Source organism: Mauremys reevesii, linkage group 12, assembly GCF_016161935.1.
Source record: "Mauremys reevesii isolate NIE-2019 linkage group 12, ASM1616193v1, whole genome shotgun sequence".
NCBI lineage: Eukaryota > Metazoa > Chordata > Testudines > Geoemydidae > Mauremys > Mauremys reevesii.
The window spans coordinates 39,731,290-39,757,740 of NC_052634.1; the positions used below are offsets into that span (position 1 = coordinate 39,731,290).

The 26,451-nt window shown below is 53.5% G+C and overlaps 5 non-coding genes and 1 pseudogene across 5 annotated transcripts; 2 read left to right on the forward strand and 4 right to left on the reverse strand.

The window, feature by feature from the left end:
• Nucleotides 1-26,451, reverse strand: part of LOC120375816 — a 647,258-nt pseudogene that overhangs the window by 164,779 nt on the left and 456,028 nt on the right.
• TRNAS-CGA lies at nt 2,591-2,672 on the reverse strand. The gene has a single exon. It is a non-coding gene; the product is annotated as a tRNA-Ser (tRNA).
• On the forward strand, nt 15,093-15,164 carry TRNAM-CAU. Its single transcript has one exon. It is a non-coding gene; the product is annotated as a tRNA-Met (tRNA).
• Nucleotides 15,938-16,011, reverse strand: TRNAN-GUU. The gene has a single exon. It is a non-coding gene; the product is annotated as a tRNA-Asn (tRNA).
• Nucleotides 17,581-17,652, forward strand: TRNAM-CAU. The gene has a single exon. It is a non-coding gene; the product is annotated as a tRNA-Met (tRNA).
• TRNAN-GUU lies at nt 18,426-18,499 on the reverse strand. Its single transcript has one exon. It is a non-coding gene; the product is annotated as a tRNA-Asn (tRNA).

Here is a 26,451-nt window from a genome sequence, read left to right on the forward strand (position 1 = left end):
AGCTGTTCTTCAACAGTCCAGCAGCTGTTGTGTTTGCCACGTTGGGAGGTTGTTTTGGGCTGACTGGCTTCGATACGTTCTTGGTTCCGTATCGCTGGATGGGCTATTCTCTTATGTTGGGAGAGCCCACTTTTGGTGATAAATTGTTTGTTACATGTTCTGCAAGCCCAGTCACCCGCTCGTTCTTCATTTATTTTCCCTTTGCATTTTGGAATATGGCACAAGATGCTGTGTGCTTTGGAATCAGTTTTGTTGCACATGGAACATTGAAATTCGACCACTTTTCCACCGTGATTTCGCTTGAGGTGGACACTTAGAGCAATTGGCTTGCCAACGTGATCGCCACAAAAGGGGCACGCTGGGTTGTTATTAGGTAGTTGGATTAGGGTCTTTTCTTGTGTTCCATTTATAATTGTTTCCACTGTCTCCTCAATAGTGGTAATTGTGTGGCTCTCACTTGTTTCTGTACTTGGTCCTTCAGTGTCCAAATCCTCTTCACCAGATGTGATTAAGGAGAGGTCTGGATTTGGCAGGCAGGTGGGTTTTACAGTCTCTTTAAAAGCACTGCTTATGATTTCTGTTGTGCGGATTGGGCCGATCCACTGCTTCTTTCGAGTGACTGTTAGCCATTTATTTTGGTTTTGTGAGATATGGGGTTTGGAGTGTACCTCCTTTGTCTGTGGGGCGTGCTGGACATTGTCTGCCTCACTTTCAGTGTTCACAGGGCTCTCAGTTTGCGTGGCCACTGTGGGCGATCCACAGGAAGGGCCTGGCTCGCGTCCAGAGTCGCCGCCGCCCCCCAGGAGAGGGGCGGTGCCTCGCCCAGCCGCGGCTCGCGCCCAGCCCTGCTTCGCGCCCCAGCCCGACCGACCCAGCATGAGGGGCACCGTCAGAGCTGGAGGGAACCCAGGGAGCTGCGGGTCGGGAGTGAGGGGCACCGTCAGAGCTGGAGGGAACCCAGGGGGCTCCGGGTAGGGAGTGAGGGGCACCAGCAGAGCTGAGAGTCTGGAGGTCAGGACTGGGATAGCAGCGGTTGTGGGTTGGGAGTGAGGGGCACCTGCAGCGCAGTGATTGGGGAGCTCAGCGGGGAGTCCAGGGGGCTGCGGGTCGGGAGTGAGGGGCACCATCAGAGCTGGAGGGAGCACAGGGGGCTGTGGGTCGGGAGTGAGGGGCACTGGTAGAGCTGGGGGAAAGCCAGGGGGCTGCAGGTCGGGAGTGAGGGGCACCATCAGAGCCGTGAGTCTGGAGGTCAGGACAGGGATAGCAGGGGCTGCGGGTCAGGAGTGAGGGGCACCAGCAGCGCAGTGACTGGGAAGTTCAGCAGGGAGCCCAGGGGGCTGTGGGTCGGGAGTGAGGGCGTGATGCAGTAGTATCTGTTTGTGTGGGGGATGGGAGAGCAGGGGGTGACTTTAGGTGATGGTCTGTATATGAGCCTGTAACCTGAATCAGGCAGGGGGAGTAAACAGCTCTGCTCGGGAAGCTGCACAAAGTGAAGAGAGCCTGCTGGAGAGGGTTTGGGTCAGTTTCGGTTTTGGGGCTGGGTGGTGGAATTCAGGGAATCCCAAGCTGGGATCTATGCTCCCTGAATCTCCATAAGGACCAGAGTGAGGGGTCCTGGCTGTGCCCACAAGCTCTGCTGTAGCCTGTGTTCCTGTTGTCCAATAAACCTTCTGTTTTACTGACTGGCTGAGAGTCACTGTGAGTCCCAGGAAGAGGGGTGCAGAGTCGGACTCCCCCACACTCCGTGACAACTGGTGGCAGTGGCGGGACCTACTGCGCCCCGTGGATGGCACTTCCTGCAGTAAGTGACTGGGGAGCAGTAAAACGAAGGGACGATTGCAGGGGTGATTAACCCCTGGGAGTGTGTGACCAGTGAGAAGGACTCTGCAGTAACAGGGTCCCCCGAGGGATTGCAGGAGCAGTCCCAGGGGCGGAGGAGTCTGCGGCTTGACCCTGGCAGTGAGATGGTGACATCAAGAAGGGCTGGCACACTAGGGGTCTCCCTGGAAACCGTGGGGAGCGGTGAGCACCCCAGCCTGCGAGTGGTGAGCAGGGGATCATCCCGGTGCCATTTCTTCCTGGCCTGCACCTTCCTGCCCCATTCCTCTCCCTCCCCCACCTCTTTCTGTCTCTGCTCCTCCCCCTCCCCGCCCAGCGCCTCCTGCACCCCACTGAACAGCTGATCACTGGCAGGCAGGAGGCACTGAAGGGGAAGAGGAGGAGCTTGTCAGCAAGGCCTGTAGTGGGGGGGGGGAGCTGGCTGCCAGTGGGCGCTGAGCACCTATTTTTTCTCTGTTGGTTCTGCAGCCCCGTAGCTCCCATGGAGTCACTGACTCAGCTCCTTTCACACTCTAGAGAGAGGAGCAGAACCAGGGCTATGGCTGATCTATGGGGCACCAGGTGAGTGGCAGAGGCTTCAGGTGCTGAGAGTTTGCCTGACCCCTCAGGGACACAGTGTGAGGTGGTGTCCCAGGGATCTCTATGAAAGGAGCAGAACAGGATTTACTTGGGGTGGGGAGAGAATTGAGAGTGTCTCAGGGGGTTGTACAGAGGTATTGCCCGGGTGAGGGACTGGCTAAAACACAGGCCTCGCTGTGAGCAGGATTCAAACCTGCGCAGGGGAACCCTATTGGATTTCGACTCCAACGCCTTAACCACTCGGCCATCACAGCTGTGAGCACAAAACTGCCCCAACGCCAGAGAAGCTGGTAAAGAATCACAATGCCCAGGCGTGAAGTCATCTGAACTACAGAATTCCCACCGCAAACCTGGCTCCCAAAGCACAGGGGCGATTGGGGGTTTGTTCTCTTTGCTTAGCCATGTGCAGTCGCACAGAGAGCGCTTTTAAAAGTCTCCTCTCCCACAGAGCGGGAATGGGAAATGATTCTCAACTTGAAGCCTGATGTAGGGTGACCAGACGTCTCGATTTTATCGGGACTGTCCCAATATTTGCTTGTTTGTCCCACGTCCCGACTGATGTTTGGTCGGGACACTGGACAAACAAACAATTTTGTCCTCTGCTCCGGCGCACAGGCAGAGCCCAGAGGGACACTCGCCCCCCTGACTCCGCCCCCTCCTTCCCCCATTGGATCCCTCTCCAAATCCCCACCCTGGCCCTGCCCCCAGCCCCACCCCCTCACTGCCCCATTGGATCTCTCCCCAAAACCCCGCCCAGGCCCTGCCCCAGCCCCACCTCTCACTGCCCCATTGGATCCCTCCCCAAATCCCGCCCTGGCCCTGCCCCCAGCCCCACCCCCTCACTGCCCCATTGGATCCCTCCCCAAATCCCTGCCCTGGCCCTGCCTCTTCCCCAAGCAGGCGGCATTCCTCCTCCCTCCCAGGTTTGCACACGGGCCACGGCCAGGAGTGCAGCATGGAGGCTGCTCCAGCCCTGGAGCCTGCGAGGCAGCACAGTGGGGCTGGGGGCAGTGCGGAGCGGGCAGGACCCATGTGGGCGGGGGGTGGAGAGACACGTGGGGCAGACACGCTCCTGCCGGGAGGGCCCGGGCCCGGCTGCCTGGTTCGCCCCTTGCCCGGGAGCTGCAGGAGAGACCTGGAGCGCGGCTCGGCTGTAGAGCTCGGAGCCCAGGCTGGGCCCAGGAGCGAGGGGATGGGGGAGCTGGGGGTGTATCGGGGGTTGGAGCCGAGAGTTGGGTGGAGACGGGGCTGTGCCACTGCCGCCTGGCGGTGGGGGGAGGAGTCTCCGGCTTTTTTTGGCTCCGCCCCCTGCGTCCCGATATTTCATCTTTGACATCTGGTCACCCCAGCCTGGTGTGAATGAGGATGTCTGGACCAAGGGGCCAGGGACTGGCCTTTGCTAGAGAAACCACTGTCAAGTTTTAGCCAATTAGGACAAGCAGCAAATAAGAACAACCTCAGGTCTCAGTAACTGCTGCAGGTAGCAAAGTCCTACAGGGAGCAGTTTCTGGCACTACACCTGCGCAGCTCTGCTCCCCGGCTCTTCTCGGGCTCCTGCTCTCTCCTTAGCTCCGCCCCACTCTGGCCCAGGCAGTTCCAGCTCCCACGGAGGATGGGACCCCCTGGCCTGGTGACTCCCTCATTACACTGCCTGGCCTGTCAGTGCGGCTAACCTGGAGCTTTGGCCTCTCCCCATTGCCCCTGGGGACTGTCAGTCTCAGGGGCCTGATTTCCCATTGGCCCTTCCCCCTTCTATTGGTGCTGGGAACTAGCCAAACAATCCCCCCACCACACACACACACACTAAGTTTTAGTAAAGGGCCAGGAGCCCCCTTACACAAGCCAGCCCCGTGAGGGTCACCAATGTGCAGAGAAAGTAGCATGAGCTGGTCCCATGGTGTAATGGGCAGCACTCAGGACTCTGAATCCTGCAATCTGAGTTCAAACTTCAGTGGGACCTTGTGGTGAAGCCCTGGAGCTCCCAGTGCTCAACTTCCCTGTTTCCAATTGTGCAAGAGCAAATATTTCCCCTCCTGCTGGGTGACTCACACCTCCTAGAGGCAGGTCTCTGGCTGGGGTGGCCACAAGGGGTTGGGACTCTAGAATTTGCTACCCTGATGGTTGGGATTCTTGCTGCTTCACCTGATGCCCACAAGTTTGGCCCTGGTGCTTCCTGCCACACTTTTCCTGGGGCCCACATGGGGCTTGAAGAAAGGAGGGTCAGGGCTGGGATTGATAGTCAGGGCTTGGCAGGAGGGAAGAAGATTCCCAGGCTGGAGCCCCACACACCTTCCCTCCTCCTCTGGGCACCTAGAGCAGAGGCGGCCCAGCTCTGTCTGCTGGACACCTCGGCAGAGTAGGTGAGTTCATGTAAATACAGTCTGGTCCCAAAGCCTCCCCCAACCCTGGCTCATCACTAGCTGTCAGGGGAGAGCTCATTCACACCTTGCTTCCAAATCATCATTTGAAATTCTGAGGTTGGCCAACATTGCCGAAGCCAATGCACCGACATTGTCAGCAAACACAACAGCTGGGTGAGGAAACCCGGCTTTGTCCAGACTTTTCAATCCTATTTTACTTTCTCAGGTACAGGTATTTTTCATACGTTGGATCTGCTTTTAAAGTGTGTGTTAATGTTTCAATTTCCATTCAAATTTGCAACCAATGACAACATTGGCAGCGCTGCATGTAACTACCTGACCACTGGGGGGTGTTGGGGAAATTCGGGGGAGGGGTGCACAGCCCCCTGGCTGGGGGGCGTATAGGGAATGCCGGTTTCACTGAATTGAGTCTCCTACTGCAGCACCTCAGTAGGTCACATCAGAGAGGAGCTGCAGTGTCTAGGCAGTGGGATGCCTGTGCCTTTAAGAGCCCAGCCCTGGGAAGCCCATGCTGAGAGGTGCTGCCTGTGGGAGGGGAAATAGAAAAGCCCCTCTGCTCCCCCGACCCTGTTTTTGCAAACACTGGAGTCTCAGCCCCCCGGGGTAACTGTTACCCCTCTGCCCCTGCCTGTGCCGGGGTTTAACCCGCTGGCAGCGCCTCCCCCTGGGCTTAACTCCGGCTCCTTCCCCCCTCCCTGACTTTGCCCTTCAGCCCCTCTCCTAACTCTGCCTCCAGCTGCTTGACCCCCCGACCAGTCAATTTCCACCCCCTGCTCAGACCCTGGCCACCCCCTCCTCTGATTTACCCCCCTTTCCCCCTCTTTAATCCCTGTAAAAAGTAGGGGGGGCTGGGTCCCATTCTCAGGGCGGGGGTTGGGCATCTGGCCCCTGCCTGCCCAATGCTCAAAGCACCCCCCATGATCTTGCGGATGTTTGCCGAATGCTGCAGGGTCACCTGCAGGGAGAGAGAGACGCGGTTAGGAGGTGAGGCAGCCAAGGGTGCCTCACCCAACACTGAGATGCAGCCACCTATGGGGTGGATTGCACAAGTCAGCAAATGAATTTGGAACAGGAAATGCACTGAAAGGACTGAGGCAGCTGCAGGAGGTGGAGAAAACCAGAAAAAGCAGGAGCCCTGGATCCCAGCCCTGCCCCTCCCTCACTCTACCCACTAAACCTCCTCCACTCTCCTCCCAGAGTTGGGGGGAGAACCCAGGAGTCCTGGTCCCCAGCCTTGCCCACCCCCATATTCCATCCACCAGCTGCCCCCCAATTGCAGGGCAGCGCAATGGGGCACACCAGGACGCTGGACGGGCAACACCAGTGCCCCGGGGGAGAGATGATGCTAAGGGAGAAGCAGGCAGCAGACACCCCCACGACAGAGTAAGAAATGCTAGGGTGCGCCGTGCTGCAAGGAGTGAGGGGGGTTGGCAGAGAATGGGAGGATCTCCCCTCACAGCTGGTGCATCTGTCTCCCCTGCAATTCCTCCCCAGCCCTACTCCGTCCCAGGCTAATCCCGGCCCAGCTACCAGGGTTACATTTGGCCTGGATTCCCCAGCTGCTGGGGGAGGGGCGTGGGGCTGGGGAGCATGAGCCTCTACTCCCCCTTCCCCCGACACAGCTGCATGGGCACTGACCAAAGGAGCCTGCAGCACTGCTGCCTAGAGGAAACTGAGGCACCAGCCAGTGACAGACACATCATGGCTCTCCTCATCCTCATCCTCTTTTCCATATACAACCCGGGGGGGGGGGACTCAGGGCAGTTGCATAGTTAACCTGTGGAACTCCTTGCCAGAGGATGTTGTGAAGGCCAAGACTATAACAGGGTTAAAAAAAAGAACTAGATAAATGAACAGAGGACAGGTCCATCAAGGGCTATTAGCCAGGGTGGGCAGGGATGGTGCCTGTAGCCTCTGTTTGCCAGAAGCTGGGAATGGGCGGCAGGGGATGGATCACTGGATGATTCCCTGCTCTGTTCATTCCCTCTGGGGCACCTGGTACTGGCCGCTGGCAGAAGACAGGAGGATACTGGGCTAGATGGACTTTGCATCTGACCCAGTCTGGCCGTTCTTATGTCTCCCTTGGCGCAGCAGTGACACCCAGTGGCCAATCAGGGTAACGCACAGAAGGTGTTTTCCTTGGAGCAGCAGACACACCCAGTGGCCAGGTGGCGTAATGCACAGCGTGTAGCTGCCTTCTAGGAGCAGTGACACCCACGGACCAGTCACGGTAACACACAGAGCATGTTTCCCATGGAGCAGCAGTGACACCCAGTGACCAGCAGGTGGCATCAGACTCTTCTCATTTGGTGGGTGACTGAGGTGGGCTAGACAAAAAAAATCGGGGGGGCTGTGCTCCCCATCATCTGGCCCCACCCTTCACGGGGGCCATGCCTCCCATGCCTCTGCTCCTTCTCAGTTAAAGGCCAGGCTCATCTCCTCTCCCCCTGGCCAGGGTTTAGAGCAATACAACCTTTATTAAAATAAAATAGTAAACAGGGTTTACTTTAAATAATCTAAATCTGTCCAAATTTTAGTATTAAATCCAAAGTTCTTAAAGATCCCATCAATAACCAAAGCCAAAATAAAAAATTGAAACCAAAAATAATGCTTAATTTAAAACCCAAACACTAAGAAAAACTTTGTTTTCAAAAATAAAAATTAACAAATACCATAAATTAATAATTTCAACATTTTATCCAAAAGGTGTGCTACAGCAGGATGATAAAATAACATAAAATAAATAAGCCTGACCACTAAAACCTTCTATAAAGGATTTGGATCCTTGAATACTGGCCAAATCTGTATAAAATATGCAGAACTATGTCAAAACTGGTGTTGTAGGTCAGCCATTCGAATCCAGCAAATGTCAATTAAAAGCTCCAGTCCAACTTAAAAAAACAAAACAACCCAATAAACCAAAACAGTCACAGCCTGAAACAAGCCTACACAGAAGCAAAATTAAACCTGTGCCAACATTGGAACAAATGATGTAAATTTCTAATTCTAACTTCTTGTTTCTCCCAGGAGGAAAGTGTTTTGCACCCCAGTAACCAGGCTGTCACTGCAGCTTTCCTTTCACTAAATAAGATTTTTACCAAATATAAATTGCCCTCAAATTTCTCTAAGAGAAATTGAAATTGTATCTTTGCACTAATATCCCAAGTGTGCAAGTCCATCCCCTCAGAGCAGTCCCACCCCCTGAGCCCAGGGGAGAATCCCAACTGGTTTGTGCATTTGTAACCCTGGGGCCTGAAGCTGATGAGAGAAAGGGAAGTGAGCCATCTTGGAGCTTTCCGATACCACCTGCTGGGAGCAGAGGGAATTGACTGAGCGACGTCCTGGCTAATTTTCACCTTGTTGTCCGCCAGCAGGCTCCACTGGAGAACTCGGGAGTGACTTGACCATGGCAGCACCCTATTTACATATTAAAAGCCGGCATTTGGGGGCCATTGGGGTGAAATGTGAGTACTTTTGGGGTTGGGACCCACATGAGAAGGGAAGTGGAGAACCTGGAGAGAGTCCAGTGGCGGGCAATAAAAATGATTAGGGGGCTGGAGCACATGACTTACGAGGACCTACAGGCCATATCCTGTATGTTAAGCTAAGGCAAAGTGAGCATCTCTATAGTGTGACCTTTTACTCAGAAAGGAAAATTGACCTTTATCTTGTTATTTAAAGAGAGAAGTACCCACACCTGTCTAAGGCCTTTACCTAGACCAATCGACAATGGAGAATGGCATAAGGGGTTTTTCAGTGTTGTACCCACAGATTTAACAGGTACACCACAAGGGAACTTATGTGCATATGTACACGTCATCAACACGCACAAACATACTAGCCTATGAAGTAAGCGTACCCTAACGTTTTGTGGGTAAGGAATGAAATTTGGGCATAGGAGGAAGGATTTCCGGCGCTTGTGCCCTATAAAAGAGGTAACCCACCTCACTAGAGCACGTCGCTCTATCATTCTGACTTACTTCCTCCATTCTCTATCTACTATCAGTAGGCTGTACTTGTTCTTAAACTTTAAGTTTCAAAGTAACTCGGCTAAGCTCGGTTTCCCTAAGTTTTTATTCTTTGTTTATTAGGTTTTGATTTTAAGTTTAACTTATTCAAGTAAACCCAAAGTAACATTAGCTTTTTCTAAGCACTGCATCTTTCACTCAAGAATTGAGAAACCTGAACTGCAAGGCTGGGCCTGTGTCTCTTACCACCAGGTTATCAAGAAAGGGTGTGAGTATATTAACCAAACCTTTGTTGCATATAATGCCATATGTATCTTTTGTCATATGTATCTTTTGTATAGCGGTAATGCAACTGTAACTTTATAACTCAATTAAATTAAATAAAATGTAAGCTAATAAATTACATTTTCATCATATTTTCCAAATTAATATTATTAGTACACCCTAAATCAGGCTACATGGGACAGAGAGTTGGAGTGCAGGGGGATGAGAGCACTGGCTAGGGGGTGCAGGCTTTGGGGTGGGGGTGGAATGAGAGGTTCAGGGTGCAGTAGAGGGCTCAATGTTAGGGCAGAGAATTGGGCTGTGAGGGCTCTGGAACAAGGCCAGGAAAAAGAGACTTGAGGCATGCAGGGCCGTCCTTAGGATTTATGGTGCCCTAGGCGAGATTATGAAACTGGTGCCCCTGTGCCTGATCTGCTCTTAGCAACACAAATATAAGCATACAGTATTGGAAAACTTGCCACATTCACGTTATTAAACCAGTTTAACTTAATGAAGCACGCTGTAATGCTGATGCACTAGCACTAAAGAAGTGGCACTATAGAAAAAATTCTGATTTGACAGAATGATGCAAATAATATAATTTTTTTAATTTGTCAAAATTGTATTGGAAATTTATATGAAGAGGTATTGAAACAAAGATTTGTTTTTAATTAAAAGCAATCTTTCTGGCTTTTTTGGCTGCAAAATCAGTTTAATAAGCTGGGTTTCCAAACAGTGGGAAAATATAACCCTAGTTTTACTGCTAGGTAAAGCACAAAGTGACCAAAATGAAGTCAGCACAGAATCATCTCATCTAGATTAAGGTAGCACAGAAATGTTACAGAAGTCCTATTGTGCCTTATTTTTGTTTGGAAAGACATTAGCAATAGCAGCACATTCATATGATAAAATACATGATAAATCACTGCCTCTAAAGTTCCATCAAAAACTGACATTTTCACAGCTCTAGCATGAGCTGCTGTACAGATTCTTCACAAGGAAGTGTCCGTGGCCTTTTTAACTCACATTAACTATGTATTTACTTTATGAAAGTTGGAGAAAACATTGTGAAAACGTAAAACATTGGCTGCCCAACTTCTGGGCTGGCAAAAGCTATACTGACTCACAGGAAAAAAAAAAAGCAGGAGAATCTTAGTACAACATATGGTCAGTCTATACCAGGGGTCGGCAACCTTTCAGAAGTGGTGTGCCAAGTTCACTGTAATTTAAGGTTTCTCGTGCCAGTAATACATTTTAACGTTTGTAGAAGGTCTCTCTCTCTATGTGTATATTATATAAATAAACTATTGTTATTATCTGAGGTCCTATTCAGGCCACTGCCAGCTGAGTAAATGGAACCCCAGACCGGGTGCGGGCTGAGCGGGGCTGGTGGCTGGAACCCTAGACAAGGATCCCAGGCCCTGCTCAGCCCGCTGCTGGTCTGGGGTTCTGACCACCAACTCCTGCCAGCCAGGATCCCGGCCGCCAACCCCCCTCAGCCCGCTACCAGCCTGGGATTCTGCTCACACAGGCTGGCAGGAGGCAGAGTGGGGCCGGGGGCTGGGCTCCTGACTGGCAAGGGGCCGGCAGCCGGAACACCGGTGTAGCAGTAGGCTGAGTGCTGCCGGCACCCCAGACTGGCAGCAGACTGAGCCACTCAACCCTCCACCGGCCCTGCTCAGCCCGCCTCCAGCCCACTCAGCCCGCTGCTGGCTGAGTGAATGGAACCCCAGGCTGACAGCAGGTTGAGTGGTTCTGCCAGCCTGCTCAGCCCGCTGCCAGCCTGGGGTTCCTTGGGGGGTCCCCAGGCCAGCAGCAGGTGCTGAGTGGGGCCGATGGCCGGTATCCCAGCTGGCAATAGGGCAGCAGCCGGAACCCCAGAGCAGTGATGGGCTGAGCCACTCAGCCTGCCGCTGCGTACCATCAAAAATCAGCTCACCTGCCACTTTTGGCATGTGTGCCATAGGTTGCCGACCCCTGCTTTATACGCTAGTAAGGAGATGAGCATATTACAGTTGTTGGAGGGCTCTTATCAGGAGTAACAGGCTATAGGAAAGTCAGTCAACATTTTTTGTTTCTCTGATGAAAACTGGCCTACTCCCTGCCTCAAACCAAACCTGTCACTAATAATTGTCAACAACTTAATTTTCTGTTTTTGGCTAAGATATTGACTTTTTTTTTTTAAATATTGAAATTGGATTCAGGATTGTTAGCAAGAATTTTTGGCAAACAAAGTTGTTAAATGACAATCTAAATGGCAACACAGTACTGCTTTCATACTGCTGGTCCAACAGCTGCAGTAGACCCCAAAATCCACCTCTTGGGGTGCAGAGTGGCAACAGCAGCAGCAAACCCTCAGGTCCAATCACACGCCAATGGGCACCACCACCAGCCTTACGGACCATAGTGAAGTTAGCACAGCATCTGATCTCAGGGACAGGTCACCCATGGAGCCACAGCAGCTCATCCTGCCCTGTACAGCTCCCCCCGGATGAGGTGGATCGGTGGCAGCTGCCAGCCCGGGGGAGACACGCTCCCCAGCTAGGTTGACCAGATCCAGATGTCCTGATTTTATAGGGCCAGTCCCGATATTTGGGGCTTTGTCTTATATAGGCACCAATTACCCCCACCCAGAGTGACTAGACAGCAAGTGTGAAAAATCAGGACAGGGGGTGGGGGTGGGGGGTAAAAGGAGCCTATATAAGAAAAAGACCCCAAAATTGGGACTGGCCCTATAAAATAGGGATATCTGCTCACCCTATCCCAACCCCCTGTCCTGAGTTTTCACACATCTGGCTAACCCCAGCCCAGCCCCCTGTGACATGCCAATCCTGGCTCACTGCCCAGGAAGTGAGTTACTTTCACTTTCATTCCTCAGCAGGCAGGGAGCCAGCCTCCTCCCCCCACCTACCCCCAGCACCTCACCCAACCCATCCCTGATGGAGGGGAGGGAGGAGAGAGAGAGGGATGCTTCTGGGGAGGAGGGAGAAAGGAGGGGGTACTCCATGGGGCAGGGTGGGAGAAGAATGGATGTTATGGGGGACAACAGAGGATACTGGTTCCAGAGCCGCAGGGCCTGCCTCACCTCACCTCAGCCGGGGGAAAGAGTCACACTCACAGGTGAGCTCCCTCCCCAACCCCTTCCCAGAGACCCCAGCAGCCAATCCCCTCCCTCAGACGGTGCTGCATTCGGCTCTCTCTAGGACCCAGCAGCCCTGCTCTTACATGCTCCACTGCTTCCCGTCTGTCCAGGCTCCCAGCAGAGCAGTGCCCCCACACCTGGTGGTGCCCTAGGCAGCTGGCTATGGGTAAGGACGGCCCTGAACACATAAGAGAGAGATCAGGCTAGAGCAGAAAATGGTTAGGGGTGGGGGTGGAGAATTTGAAATGTAAGGAGAAGAAAAATCTTTCTTCTGCTCCCTCTCATCAGAGCATCTAAAAACCAGGTGAGAAATACCTCTCCCCCACTGCAACATCAACTCTGGTGGGCTCGGGCTGAGGAAGGAACTTCTCTCCCCAGCAGCTCCAGCTCACCTGGGCTGGGCCATGGACATCTGCCCCCACAGATCTGGTACACCTGGCCTGGAACAGGGGAGGGGCTCCTCTCCTCTCCATTGGGGACATGGCGGGATGAGAGATGTGACAGGGCTTTACGGGAAATCATTATTTGCCTGATTCATGTGCCAGTCCTAGTCCTTGCTGACCAAACAAACAGTATCCTGCATGCTGATGCCAGTTTGGAGGGTCTGGGAGCACTCTCCTACCAGGAAGTGGAAGGTAAATATAAATCTGTAGCCTTTGCCAGCTGAGGACTGTCTGATAGCGAAACTCACTATCCCATCCACTAGCTGCAGTTCTTGGCCTTGAAATGGGCCATCATTGAGAAATTTCGAGACTACTTGTCTGGTGCTCAGTTTCAGGTATGCACAGAGAACAATCCACTGACTTATGTGTTAAGAAGGGCTAAGCTGGATTCTACAGGGCAGAGATGGGTGGCTACTTTTGCTAGCCATAACTTCAGCATTCAATACCAATGAGCTGGTATAATAGGGAGTGTGATTTATCAGGACCACCAACTCTTGGCTGTGGGGAGGATGTAAGCAGCGTCAGAATGAACTCTACCCTGCCATCTGTTGGTGATGTGTTGTAAGGGCTTTTCGTTGCTGATGTGCATGGTTACACCCAACCCACATTGCATGATGGGGGTGCTTGTCCAAATGGTGATTTTGGCTGCTGTGGGATCCCCAAACACTTTCTTAATAGGGCAGGAGTAATAAAATGTAGTAATCCCGGTCATATGAATCAAAAACAGTAGAACGGTACTTAGCAGTTCATGATTTCGGGACTCACATGAACCTACATAAAAATCGTTAGACAAGGGACATGGGTTCCAAAGAATAGCAATTTAAGAGAAATTGAAAATATATGTGTTTAATATCCTGAGATTCTGCTGAACTCTATAAATACACATTTTATGGTTTTCTTCTCTCTTTAGTTGAAAAATAGAATTAATTATTATTCCACTATAAATAGTGTGTTAAAGCATACACTTAAAAATCTTAGACAGCTAAGTAAAAAACTGAGATATACTGAAGAAAGTGGATTGTGATGCTATTTAAAAGCTTAAGTTCATAGGAATACAGTGCGGAATGAGAACCTGACAGAAAAGTTTTGCTGGAAGAGTTAGCAGAGTGAGATTGTTAGTCACAGGTCAGTGGGTGGGTTTATGCAAATCCTGGACTCTTGGACGGGGGCAAGGGGGGGCACACGACTTCTGTGGCACATGCACCACCTCTGCAACTAACGTTTGCTACCTCACTCCCTAAGAACACACCTTTTAGCTCTCAGGGCCAAAATACACCGTGAAAGAGATCTAACGGCATAAGCTTAGGGTGAGCAATTGCAGCACTAAGAACAATTTGAAGAGATTCAAAACCACCTCTGCCTCTGTCTTTCCACACCAGGGACAGCAGAAAGGACATCAGCAGCACCCGCAAGAGACCAACAAACATCCATTTCTACCTCCCTCCACGCGCTGCCGTTAGGAACCCCTACCCCTTAATGGTGAGTACTTTTCAGGCGAGGGTGACGCTCTCAGGCCTCAAATGCCAGGTACAGTTACTCTGTCCTTGATCCAAAATCAACAGGAAAATACACTGGATTACTCCTGCCCCAATAACAAAGAGACTGGGGATCCCGCAGCAGCTGAAATGACCGTTTGGACAAGCACTCCCATCATGCAATCCGGGGTGGGTGTTACCATGCAAATGACATCAGCCCCAAAAGGCCTTGACGACAGATCACCAACAGATGGCAGGGTTGACTTCATACTGACCCTGCTTCAACTAAATTGTGGCAAAGATTCCCAAACACCGAACGTTAAAACTCACCTAACGCGGGTCAATCCATCCTCATCGTCGTAACCGCTCGTTATACTCCACACCCGAACGTAGCCCTCATATGGACAACATACCCTCCTAACTCAGTGGCTGTACGTTAACCTTTTACCCCCAGTCAGGGCTATTGCAGATTATGTATTCCTTACGCCAACCCATTTTAAACCGAACTTTGCACCCCTTGGGTAAGCTGTACGTTGTTCCCTGAGCACCAGAAACTTCTATGCCGAAACTCTGTCCCGTACACTTTTTTTTTCTTTGAACTTCATCTTAATAAAATGCTGACTTTTGTTAGAGATCCCGGCTCCTCTTCCTTTGCAAGGCGTGTGCGTTCGCTCCGCGTTTTACTCTGCTAATACGGCGGGGGGCGATTGAGCCAGAGGTGCTTGCCTGCTGCAGACACGGATCCAAGGCTGAACCTCGTCCCCCACAAGCGTAACTGAAAACAGTTTAAGAAGTGCTCCCGTCTCTGGCACTCAGCTACCCAGCTCCCAATGGGGTCCAAACCCCAAATAGATCCTTTTTACCCTGTAGAAGCTAGCTGTAAAATCCTGTGACCAGGGCAGCTGCCTAGTAGCCTGCGCATCTGCCTGCCAGAGCGAGGGCGTGTAAGGCACTAATCCGGATAGTGGCAGCTAGGTGGCAGGGGGAGAGTGTGAAGAAGCAGCAGAGTGGCGCAGCGGGAGCGTGCTGGGCCCATAACCCAGAGGTCGATGGATCGAAACCATCCTCTGCTACGTGTGCGCTTGTTTCTTTTCCCTCTGGGCCTTCAAGCGAGCGGGTGACCAGCAGAGCCCCAAGAGCCTAGGCCATGAGGCAAGAGGTGGCTGAGGCGAAGTGGCGGCCTGCCAGGGAGCTCCCTGGCACCTCTGGCTGCCTGGGCTGAAGGCAAGAGGCAGGCCTGGGCGTGGCCAGGGCCTCCTGTCCCGGAATGAGGCTGCAGTGCTTCCTGGTCCCCTTTTCCCACCCACACCGGCAGGCGGCTGCTGCGGGAGAACACGAGGGAGGCTCTGGGGGCGCTAGGCAGCGCTGTGTGTGTGGCTGTCAGGGGAAAGAGCCGAGGCTCCCGACTCGACCTGCCATTGACTCGCGGGGCTCTGCGCGCCGTCAGCCGGGGCGGGGCGGGCCAGGCCGCGGACGTGACTCAGGCTTGGGCCGCATGGCCGTGCTTTCCTGACGAGGCATGAGGCAGGCCAAGAGCTTTGCACAGCGTACAGGGAAGTGGGAGGGAGGTGTCTTTGAGCCGGCCTGTCTCCTCCGCTTCTCCCTTGCCGCTTGGGCAGAGGCAAGAAGGGAGCGAAATGTTCCCGGCTGAAAGTTTTTGTGCTCGGCTTTGAGGATTAAGCCTCAGCCTCTGGCACGGCTGCTGGCAGATGGGTTTCTGAATGGCATCCAGCCTGCTCTTTGGACCACCAGCTGAAAGCACTGAGGCCAAGAGGCAGCAAAATGGGACCTTTGAGGCTCCCCCCACAGGCCTCGGGGAAGCAAGGAAGTAGCACGGGCTTAGCGTCGTCCCTGGGTGGGGTCGAACCACCATCCTTTCGGTTAACAGCCGAACGCGCTGACCCATTGCGCCACAGAGACATGGAGGGGCAAGGCTGTATTGAGCACAAAAGCCCGGAATCAGCTCAGGGTACGGTATAGCCCATGCATGCAGTGGTTAGCCAAGCAACAGCAAGGAACTGGACTGCTATGGAAGGAAAGTTCTGTGGGAAGGAACCGAAAAGAGCACCTGGGCTGTGGTACAGCGCTCACATATACTTTCTTTGGCCTGTTTTGCTGGAAAAGTTAGCAGAGCGAGATTGTTAGTCACAGGTCAGTGGGTGGGTTTATGCAAATCCTGGACTCTTGGATGGGGGCAGGGGGGGCACACGACTTCTGTGGCACATGCACCACCTCTGCAACTAACGTTTGCTACCTCACTCCCTAAGAACACACCTTTTAGATCTCAGGGCCAAAATACACCGTGAAAGAGATCTAACGGCATAAGCTTAGGGTGAGCAATTGCAACACTAAGAACAATTTGAAGAGATTCAAAACCACCTCTGCCTCTGTCTTTCCACACCAGGGACAGCAGAAAGGACATCAGCAGCACCTGCAAGAGACCAACAAACATCCATTTCTACCTCCCTCCACGCACTGCCGTTAGGAACCTCTACCCCTTAATGGTGAGTACTTTTCAGGCGAGGGTGACGCTCTCAGGCCTCAAATGCCAGGTACAGTTACTCTGTCCTTGATCCAAAATCAACAGGAAAATACACTGGATTACTCCTGCCCCAATAACAAAGAGACTGGGGATCCCGCAGCAGCTGAAATGACCGTTTGGACAAGCACTCCCATCATGCAATCCGGGGTGGGTGTTACCATGCAAATGACATCAGCCCCAAAAGGCCTTGACGACAGATCACCAACAGATGGCAGGGTTGAATTCATACTGACCCTGCTTCAACTAGATTGTGGCAAAGATTCCCAAACACCGAACGTTAAAACTCACCTAACGCGGGTCAATCCATCCTCATCGTCGTAACCGCTCGTTATACTCCACACCCGAACGTAGCCCTCATATGGACAACATACCCTCCTAACTCAGTGGCTGTACGTTAACCTTTTACCCCAGTCAGGGCTATTGCAGATTATGTATTCCTTATGCCAACCCATTTTAAACCGAACTTTGCACCTTGGGTAAGCTGTACGTTGTTCCCTGAGCACCAGAAACTTCTATGCGAAACTCTGTCCGTACACTTTTTTTCTTTGAACTTCATCTTAATAAAATGCTGACTTTTGTTCGAGATCGGCTCCTCTTCCTTTGCAAGGCGTGTGCGTTCGCTCCGTGTTTTACTCTGCTAATACGGCGGGGCGATTGAGCCAGAGGTGCTTGCCTGCTGCAGACACGGATCCAAGGCTGAACCTCGTCCCCACAAGCGTAACTGAAAACAGTTTAAGAAGTGCTCCCGTCTCTGGCACTCAGCTACCCAGCTCCCAATGGGGTCCAAACCCCAAATAGATCCTTTTTACCCTGTAGAAGCTAGCTGTAAAATCCTGTGACCAGGGCAGCTGCCTAGTAGCCTGCGCATCTGCCTGCCAGAGCGAGGGCGTGTAAGGCACTAATCCGGATAGTGGCAGCTAGGTGGCAGGGGGAGAGTGTGAAGAAGCAGCAGAGTGGCGCAGCGGGAGCGTGCTGGGCCCATAACCCAGAGGTCGATGGATCGAAACCATCCTCTGCTACGTGTGCGCTTGTTTCTTTTCCCTCTGGGCCTTCAAGCGAGCGGGTGACCAGCAGAGCCCCAAGAGCCTAGGCCATGAGGCAAGAGGTGGCTGAGGCGAAGTGGCGGCCTGCCAGGGAGCTCCCTGGCACCTCTGGCTGCCTGGGCTGAAGGCAAGAGGCAGGCCTGGGCGTGGCCAGGGCCTTCTGTCCCGGAATGAGGCTGCAGTGCTTCCTGGTCCCCTTTTCCCACCCACACCGGCAGGTGGCTGCTGCGGGAGAACACGAGGGAGGCTCTGGGGGCGCTAGGCAGCGCTGTGTGTGTGGCTGTCAGGGGAAAGAGCCGAGGCTCCCGACTCGACCTGCCATTGACTCGCGGGGCTCTGCGCGCCGTCAGCCGGGGCGGGGCGGGCCAGGCCGCGGACGTGACTCAGGCTTGGGCCGCATGGCCGTGCTTTCCTGACGAGGCATGAGGCAGGCCAAGAGCTTTGCACAGCGTACAGGGAAGTGGGAGGGAGGTGTCTTTGAGCCGGCCTGTCTCCTCCGCTTCTCCCTTGCCGCTTGGGCAGAGGCAAGAAGGGAGCGAAATGTTCCCGGCTGAAAGTTTTTGTGCTCGGCTTTGAGGATTAAGCCTCAGCCTCTGGCACGGCTGCTGGCAGATGGGTTTCTGAATGGCATCCAGCCTGCTCTTTGGACCACCAGCTGAAAGCACTGAGGCCAAGAGGCAGCAAAATGGGACCTTTCAGGCTCCCCCCACAGGCCTCGGGGCAGCAAGGAAGTAGCACGGGCGTAGCATCGTCCCTGGGTGGGCTCGAACCACCATCCTTTCAGTTAACAGCCGAACGCGCTGACCCATTGCGCCACAGAGACATGGAGGGGCAAGGCTGTATTGAGCACAAAAGCCCGGAATCAGCTCAGGGTATGGTATAGCCCATGCATGCAGTGGTTAGCCAAGCAACAGCAAGGAACTGGACTGCTATGGAAGGAAAGTTCTGTGGGAAGGAACCGAAAAGTGCACCGGGGCTGTGGTACAGCGCTCGCATACACTTTCTTTGGCCTGTTTTGCTGGAAAAGTTAGCAGAGCGAGATTGTTAGTCACAGGTCAGTGGGTGGGTTTATGCAAATCCTGGACTCTTGGACGGGGGCAGGGGGGGGGCACACGACTTCTGTGGCACATGCACCACCTCTGCAACTAACGTTTGCTACCTCACTCCCTAAGAACACACCTTTTAGCTCTCAGGGCCAAAATACACCGTGAAAGAGATCACATGGCATAAGCTTAGGGTAAGTGATTTTAACACTGCAGCACTAACAAGAATTCTAAAAAATTTAAAATTGCCTGTCTTTCCACACCTGGAATAGCAAATGTAAGAATAAAACATACATCCATTTCTATCTCCCACAACTTTTTGCCGTTTGGAACCCAGACCCCTTAATGGTGAGTACTTTTCAGGCAAGGGTTAAGCTCTCAGGCCTCAAATGCCAGGTACAGTTACTCTGTCCTTGATGCAAACTAAACAGGAAAATACACTTGATTACCCCTGCTTCCTCTCCCACAATGCTCTGCTCGCACACATGCTCACGTGCCTCTGGCCCTCCAGTCAGGCCCCTCCCGCTGCCTGCCTGCCTGGCCCGGTGCACTCCCCTGGCCAGCCTGGGCTCTTCGGCGCTGAGAGCCCGGCTGCCAGCCCCACCAGGGGCCCTTGCCGAAGTGCCGCCTGGTCCCTGCTGGGGCCTCTGCTGGGCCCGCTGTCCGCGTCAGGCGGGCGGGCGGCTGCGTCAGGGGCTGCAGCCCAGCTCAGAAAAGGAGGGGGCCAGACAAAGCTGGAACCTGATTTCAAGAACACTTCAGTGATGCCCGAGAGTCCTAGCCAGGTCCAGTCCCAGGAATGATCAAACCTGAGATTTAAATCAGTTCAATTAAATGCTCTGCCGGTGCCCCTGACTCCCTGCCCGCAGCCCCTGCTATCCCAGCGCTGAGCTACCAGTCAGCGCTCTGCCTGTGCCTCTCACTCCCAGACCACAGCTCTGGCTTGTCGCTGGGGCGCTGGGCAATGCGGTGGAAGTGCGCTATACACAGCCAGTCCGGATTCTGCGGGAGTTTCCTTTCTCTGAGCAGGCTGTCTGCAGGGCAAGAAGCTTATGAAGCTTCAACCTTCCTAGGTCTGACCCTTGAGCATTCAGTATCCCTGTCCCACCAGCCGCATCCTGCTGTGCGACTGCACATGGCTAAGCAAAGAGAATGAACCCCAAATCCCCCCTGTGCTTTGGGAGCCAGGTTTGCTGTGGGAATTCTGTAGTTCAGATGACTTCACACCTGGGCATTGTGATTCTCTGGCATTAGGGCATTACTGTGCTGATGGCTGAGTGATTAAGGCGTTGGAGTCAAAATCCAATAGGGTTCCCCTGCGCAGGTTGGAATCTTGCTCACAACGAGGCCTGTGTTTTAGCCAGTCTCTCACCGGGACAATACCTCTGTACAACCCCCTGAGACACTCTCAATTCTCTCCCCACCCCAAGTAAATCTTGTTCTGCTCCTTTCATAGAGATCCCTGGGACACCACCTCACACGGTGTCCCTGAGGGGTCAGGCAAACTCTCAGCACCTGAACCGTCTGCTACTCACCTGGTGCCCTATAGATCAGCCATAGCCCTGGTTCTGCTCCTCTCTCTAGAGTGCAAAAGGAGCCAAGTCAGCGACTCCATGGAGCCATTTCCCCACAGGCAGGGGCGGCTCTAGAGCCCAGCGGGGCAAGCACTCGCCTGGGGCTGCCCTTTCCCAGGGGGGCGGCAGGCTGGTCCGGTGGACCTGCCGCAGTCATGCCTGCGGGAGGTCCACCGGAGCCCGGGGACGACCGGACCTGCCGCAGGCATGACTGCGGACGGTTCGCTGGTCCCGCGGCTCGGCTGAACCTCCCGCAGGCATGACTGCGGCAGCTCAACCGGAGCCGCCGGAGCAGCGAACCGTCCGCAGCTGCGGGAGGTCCAGCTGAGCCGCGCGACCAGCGGACCCTCCGCAGTCATGCCCGCGGCAGTTCCGCTGCTCCCGCGGCTCGGGGGCGCCTCCCGGGCATGATTGCTTGGGGCGGCCAAATTTGTAGAGCCGCCCCTGCCCACAGGAAGTGCATTGAGTGCCCCTGTGGTGCTGGGGGGCTGGTGCTGCTGCTGCCTGTGGGGCTGGCAGGGGGGCTGATGTCTGCACAGACTCTCAACTGCCAGGCCGGAGGGGGCAGTGGGGACCTTACCAGACTGGCTCAGTGAAGACGGGGGCTTGACAGAGCAATACAGACGCTCTCCAGAGCAGGGAGCAGCATCCGCCCATGCAGCCAGGCAATGAGCATTTCTCACAGCCTGGAGCCGAGCGGGAGGCGGCAGCTGCTGTTCCAGCTCCTCGGGGACAGGCCCTGTCAGCCAACAGCCACTTCTTACTCCCCACAGCTAAGGGCGTCAGGTTCCTCCGGTGGGGGTGTGGAGCAGCCATTCGTTTTCCTGTTCGCACTCCTCTGCGGTGTGAAAATTGGGGAAGGGAGGCAGAAGCTCCACTTCCCTCCTGAAATGACGCCCAGTGGGGGAAGCCAGGACAATAGGGTGGGGCGGCAAGTGGTGGCCAGACTCTTGCTGCCAGGGTGTAGTCTAGCTCTGGGTCCAGCTCAACTTCCTCCCTGTGCCACTGGCCCCCAGTCCCCTTCCACCACCAGGTCAACCCGGGCACTAGGGCAGGAACTGGGTGAGGCAGCAAGTCAAGTCAAGCTGAGCAAGGCAGGCAAAAGTGAGTCTTGTCTTCATGGGCCACTCACAATGACGTCCTTTTTGTGTGCAACTGCTGCAAAAACATCCCGGACAGAGAAGCAACAGGCCAAAACGCTCCTACATAGCTACCAAAGTAGCTCAGTTGGGAGCGTATTGGGCTGAAGATCTAAGGGTTGTTTGTTCAATCCCAGACTTCAGCAGGTCTTTTTGTACAATGGTGGTTTGTCTTCTGGGAGCACAGGGGTGCCTGCACTCCAAGGTGAGTCTCTGAGCTTGGGCTCTGCAATAGGAAAAAAAAAACTGTGTGCTGCTGGCCTCACCTTTTCCAATGAGGGATGGGAGCTGTCTCTCCTACATGAGTTATTGGTGGACCCAATATGGCAAGAAGAGAGTGAGGCAGGGTGGCCCTCAGGAATGGTGCCAGAGATGGTGCTGGGCAGGGATTGGGGATGAAAAGTCCTCTGTGCAGCTGAGCAAGGGCAGTGCCCTGGAAGGGGCATCTGTGAAAATGGCCATTTGGAAGGTGGAAGGGATTTGGGGGCCCAGGAGGAGGCACTTGATGTTCATTGCCTTGGAGCAGCTGGGCTTGGACATGGTGGGTGTTCAGGAAATGAACATTAACAAGTCTAGGGTAGCTTGATGGGCAGAGGGTGATTGGTGGAAGGGCCCATCTCTCTGGTCCTCCAGGCCAGTGAAGAATGATGGGGTTGGAGTCTTGTTCTTCACATTCATGATGCGAGTACAGAAGGTGCTGGAGCTCCAACCAGGGAGGGCATTACTGGTTGGCTTTGTGCTCTGTAGCACTGGTTATGGCTATATTAGTGTGTATGGTCCCCAGTTAAGGCGTGAAAGGAAAGTTCTATGAAGGAACTGGCTCCATTCCTCTAGACTGTTTGGTGTTGATCAGGATTTCAATTCCCTGACCCAGGGCAGAGGATATTGGAAGCTGAACATCCAGAGCTTGCAAGATAAAGGAGCAGAAGGGGAGGCCTGGTGGTGTTGGCAGAACGGAAAAGCATCAGAGGGGGATTGGTGGGAGTCGGTGAGGGAGGAGTTGGCGGCTTTGTTGTGGCAGTCGGGCAAACACCATAACATTTAAGAAACCAATGGTGCCAAGTCCTGCAGCGTCGCCTGTGGGATTTCCACAAGAGCATCCAGGCAGGGGAGCCAGTCAGCGTGTGACTGTACGACCGGATCAAGCGACAGTTGCCCGAGTTCCAGGAGATTAGGCTGCAGCTGGCTGATATGAGCGGGAGCACTGAGTGAAGGGAGGGGTGGCCTCCCCTGACATTTTTGTGGCCTGCAGGGAATGGAGACAAAGCAGGGGGATGCAGGGACTCAGGGCAGGACCCAGAGATCTGGTAGAGCAGGACCACAGTCGCTGGAGGAGGAAAGAGAGTCCTGCGAGAGGAAGCCGCTGGTGGGAAGCAAGAAGTGCAGAGTGCAAACCAGCCAGCTGAGAGTCACAGAGGTCTAGAAAATGAAACAGCAGCTGGTCCCATGGTGTAATGGGCAGCACTCAGGACTCTGAATCCTGGAATCTGAGTTCAAATCTCAGTAGGACCTGCTGGAGATATGTTAGCTTGCTGCAAAGCCCTGGAGCTCAATGTGCTTGGCTACCCTCTCTCAGGGTGAACTAGAGTGAATTTTTTCCCTCCTGCTGGGTGACTGATGGCCACTGGAGATAGGTATTTGGTCTGGCTGGTTCAATGGGCTGGCGGCTATAGGTTGGGGTCCTAGAACTTAACAGTCTGGCTAGAGAGTCCTGTGGTTTGACCATATGGTTGTTTCTCACTGCTTCACCTGAAGTCCTCAACTTTGGTCCCTGCAGCTGCCACACTTTTCCTCTTGCCCACATGGCATTTAAAGGAAGGAGTTCCAGGGCCAGGCTTCATAGTCAGGTCTAGGCAGGAGGGAGGAAGAGTCCCAGGCTGGAGTCCAGCACACCTCTCCTCCTCTGGGCACCTGCAGCAAAGGCAGCTGGTGCTGACAGCTCCAAGGGAAGGCTTAAAAGCCACAGAGCAACCAAGGGCAGGGCAAGAGGAAGGCAGGAGCATGCCTATGCGCGGCCAGCAGACAGCCACAAAGACACCCGGCCAGGCTGCTCCCTGCCATGCCAACCCCCCACTGAAGGCCACTCACAGACCAGCATTCGGTCTGCGGCCAGCATCACAAGGTGGTTGGAAAGCAGGGCCAGCCCCCAAGTGGGGCCTCTGACCGTTCCCACTCAAGGGGCTCCTTTTGGCAGTGGGGCAGGAGTTATTTCCACCAAGAGGCTTTTTCCCAGCTGCTGAGAAGCACAGAAGTACCCGGTGTGTTTGCTCTTGCGGTGAAAGGGGTTAATACGTTTAGGCGGCCTGGCTAGCTCAGCTGGCAGCACCTCTGGCTCTTACTCTGAAGGTTGAAGTTACAATTCCCTGTTTGGGTGCTTGGGGCTCCTCTTCAACAATACAACACACAATGTGCCTAAGCCCCCACCCAGTAACCTGGGGAAACTAACCCTGGCCACTGGGTGCCTCTAAGAGGTGATACTTTCCCCACTCACAACCACTGAGTGTAGAAAAGAAACTTTAATAAAAAGGAGGAAAATCACCTTGTATTAACTTGGGAAAACACCACAATCAGGATTCATAACACAACACTATGAGCAAAACACCCACGCACTGGGCAGTGGCCTTTGGCCTCGGGCTCTTAAGTCAAGACCCCAGAAGCTCTGTGGATGTGCCCCTCCCTTCACTGCACCTCACCCACAGCTGCTGTCCTGGGTCAATGAAAACCCAGAGTTCACCTCTCACCTCCTGGGGGGAAAGCCCCTTTCTCCCTCCGCTGTCTGGCCACATTGCCGGTCACTTGCCGTTCCCCCCTGTCACTGCTCTGCTGGCCAGCCTCTCTGCTCTGGGATGTCTTGTGGTCCCACCAGGAGCGGAACAGGCTCCCTAAAAGCAGGGCCGCCCAGAGGATTCAGGGGTCTCGGGCAAAGCGGGGGAGCGGACATAAAAAAAAGGCACCACCTGCTGCGACTCTTGTACTCACTGGGCGGCGTCCAAGTCTTCAGTAGCAGCGGGTCCTTCACAGGCTCTGCGTCTTCGGCAGCACTGAAGGACCCACCACAGAAGTGCATCTGAAGACCCGGAGCGCTACCAGGGAAAGGATTCTTGGCCAGGGTTTGTGGGGCCCCTGCGGGGCCCAGGGCCTTGGGCAAATTGCCCCACTTGCCCCCCCAGGAAGGCCCTGCCTAAAAGTAGCGGCCACCAGAGCCCAAACAGTAGCCCCACCCCTTCCACTCGAGGCCACGCCCTTACCCCACCCCTTCTCCCCGAGACCCCACTCCTGCGCTGCCTCAGCCCCTCCTCCAGCTCACTGGTCTCCGTCCCCTCCCCCCATCATTAGCCCTTACTGTTATTACAAAGTGGTAAGGCAGAGCCCTCCCATTTTTAAAAGTCCTGGGGTGTTGTTCCCCCCTGTTCAGGCACCCCTGCGGCCCTGCAGTTCACACAGCTCTCCCTGATTTCAGCTGTTAGTGAGGGAGCCTCCCTGCTAGCGCAGACTGGGCAGTTTGTTGCATGAGAGACACTGTCCCAAAGCAGGACTAATACTTAGAGCTGGTTATCAGTGATTTCAGATCTGTTGGTCTGCAGCAAGACTCTCCATTGAGTCTTAACCAGCTCTGTTATTACACAGGGAAGAACAAAAGGGTGAAATGGTGCCTGGAACCCTTTAGAAGAATCCACCCCACCAAGTACCAACACTTGTCGCTACCTGCTCTCAGCTCCACTGAGAATGTTTTGGGGTCACTCCTTGGCTTTATCAGCCTAGGGGGTCTCAGAAAACACTGATTGACAGGTGCTACAGTGGCACACTTGGTTAGCATGCAGTACTGAGAGGAGCTATGCTGAGATTCTGAGTTCAAACCTCACCTATAGCACTGGTTTTCATTAACAACATGGCATCACCCTCTCATTTGGCCCTGTGGAATGTAGAACTCCAACCCAGGGAACCCTGAGAAGGAAAGGAGTCAATAATGCCCCCTTCCATTATTACCTCCTCTCCAGAGCTCAGGTCAGAATCTACAATCCTTTCTTCCCCCAGCCCCTGTGCCAGGATCCCTCAAGCAGAGCCTAGAGTCCACCATGGCATCTGTGCTATTGAGAAACACTAATTACCACAATCTAGTTGAAACAGGGTCAGTATGAAGTCTACCCTGCCATCTGTTGTCAAGGCCTTTTTGGGCTGATGTCATTTGCATGGTTACACCCACCCCGGATTGCATGATGGGATTGCTTGTCTAAATGGCCATTTCAGTTGCTGCGGGATCCCCAGTCTCTTTGTTATTGCAGCAGGAGTAATCCAGTGTATTTTCCTGTTGATTTTGGATCAAGGACAGAGTAACTGTACCTGGCATTTGAGGCCTGGGAGTGTCACCCTTGCCTCAAAAGTACTCACCGATAAGGGGTATGGGTTCCTAATGACAAAACATGGTTGGTAGGAATGGATTTTTGTTGCGGAGTTGTGTGTCTTAGTTTGGTTGATGTCCTTTCTGCTGTTCCTGGTGTAAAAAAACAGACAGTTTTGAGTCTCTTAAAATGGTTGTTGGTGCTGCAGTTCCTCATCATAACCTTATGCCATTAGATTTATTTTTACAGTGTATTTTGGTCCTTAGAGGTAAAAGGTTGCTCTGTGTGTGGTGTTACAGAGTGAGATAGTAAATATTAGTTACAAAGCTGGTGCATGTCCTGCAAAAGTCATGTGCCCCCACCACCGTGGTTCTGGTTGCAGTCAGGGCCTTCTCTTGTTAGAAAGGAGATGAAGCCTCTTCTGGTGAACTAGCATTTCACACTTGGTAATGCTTCTCTCCTGACTGGTGGTGGGGTTTAGTGCCAATGCTTATATATCACCTTACAACATGGGCTACGGCTATTATAGGTGAGAATAATGCATGCAGCAACTCACGAGCTTGTCATAAACTCTAAACATGTTTTTATAAAGCTAACGCCTGTTTTAACAACACTAACAAACAGGTGAGCAAGACTAGTTTCCAGCCATGCGTTTGTCACTTTTCAGTAAGGCCTAGGG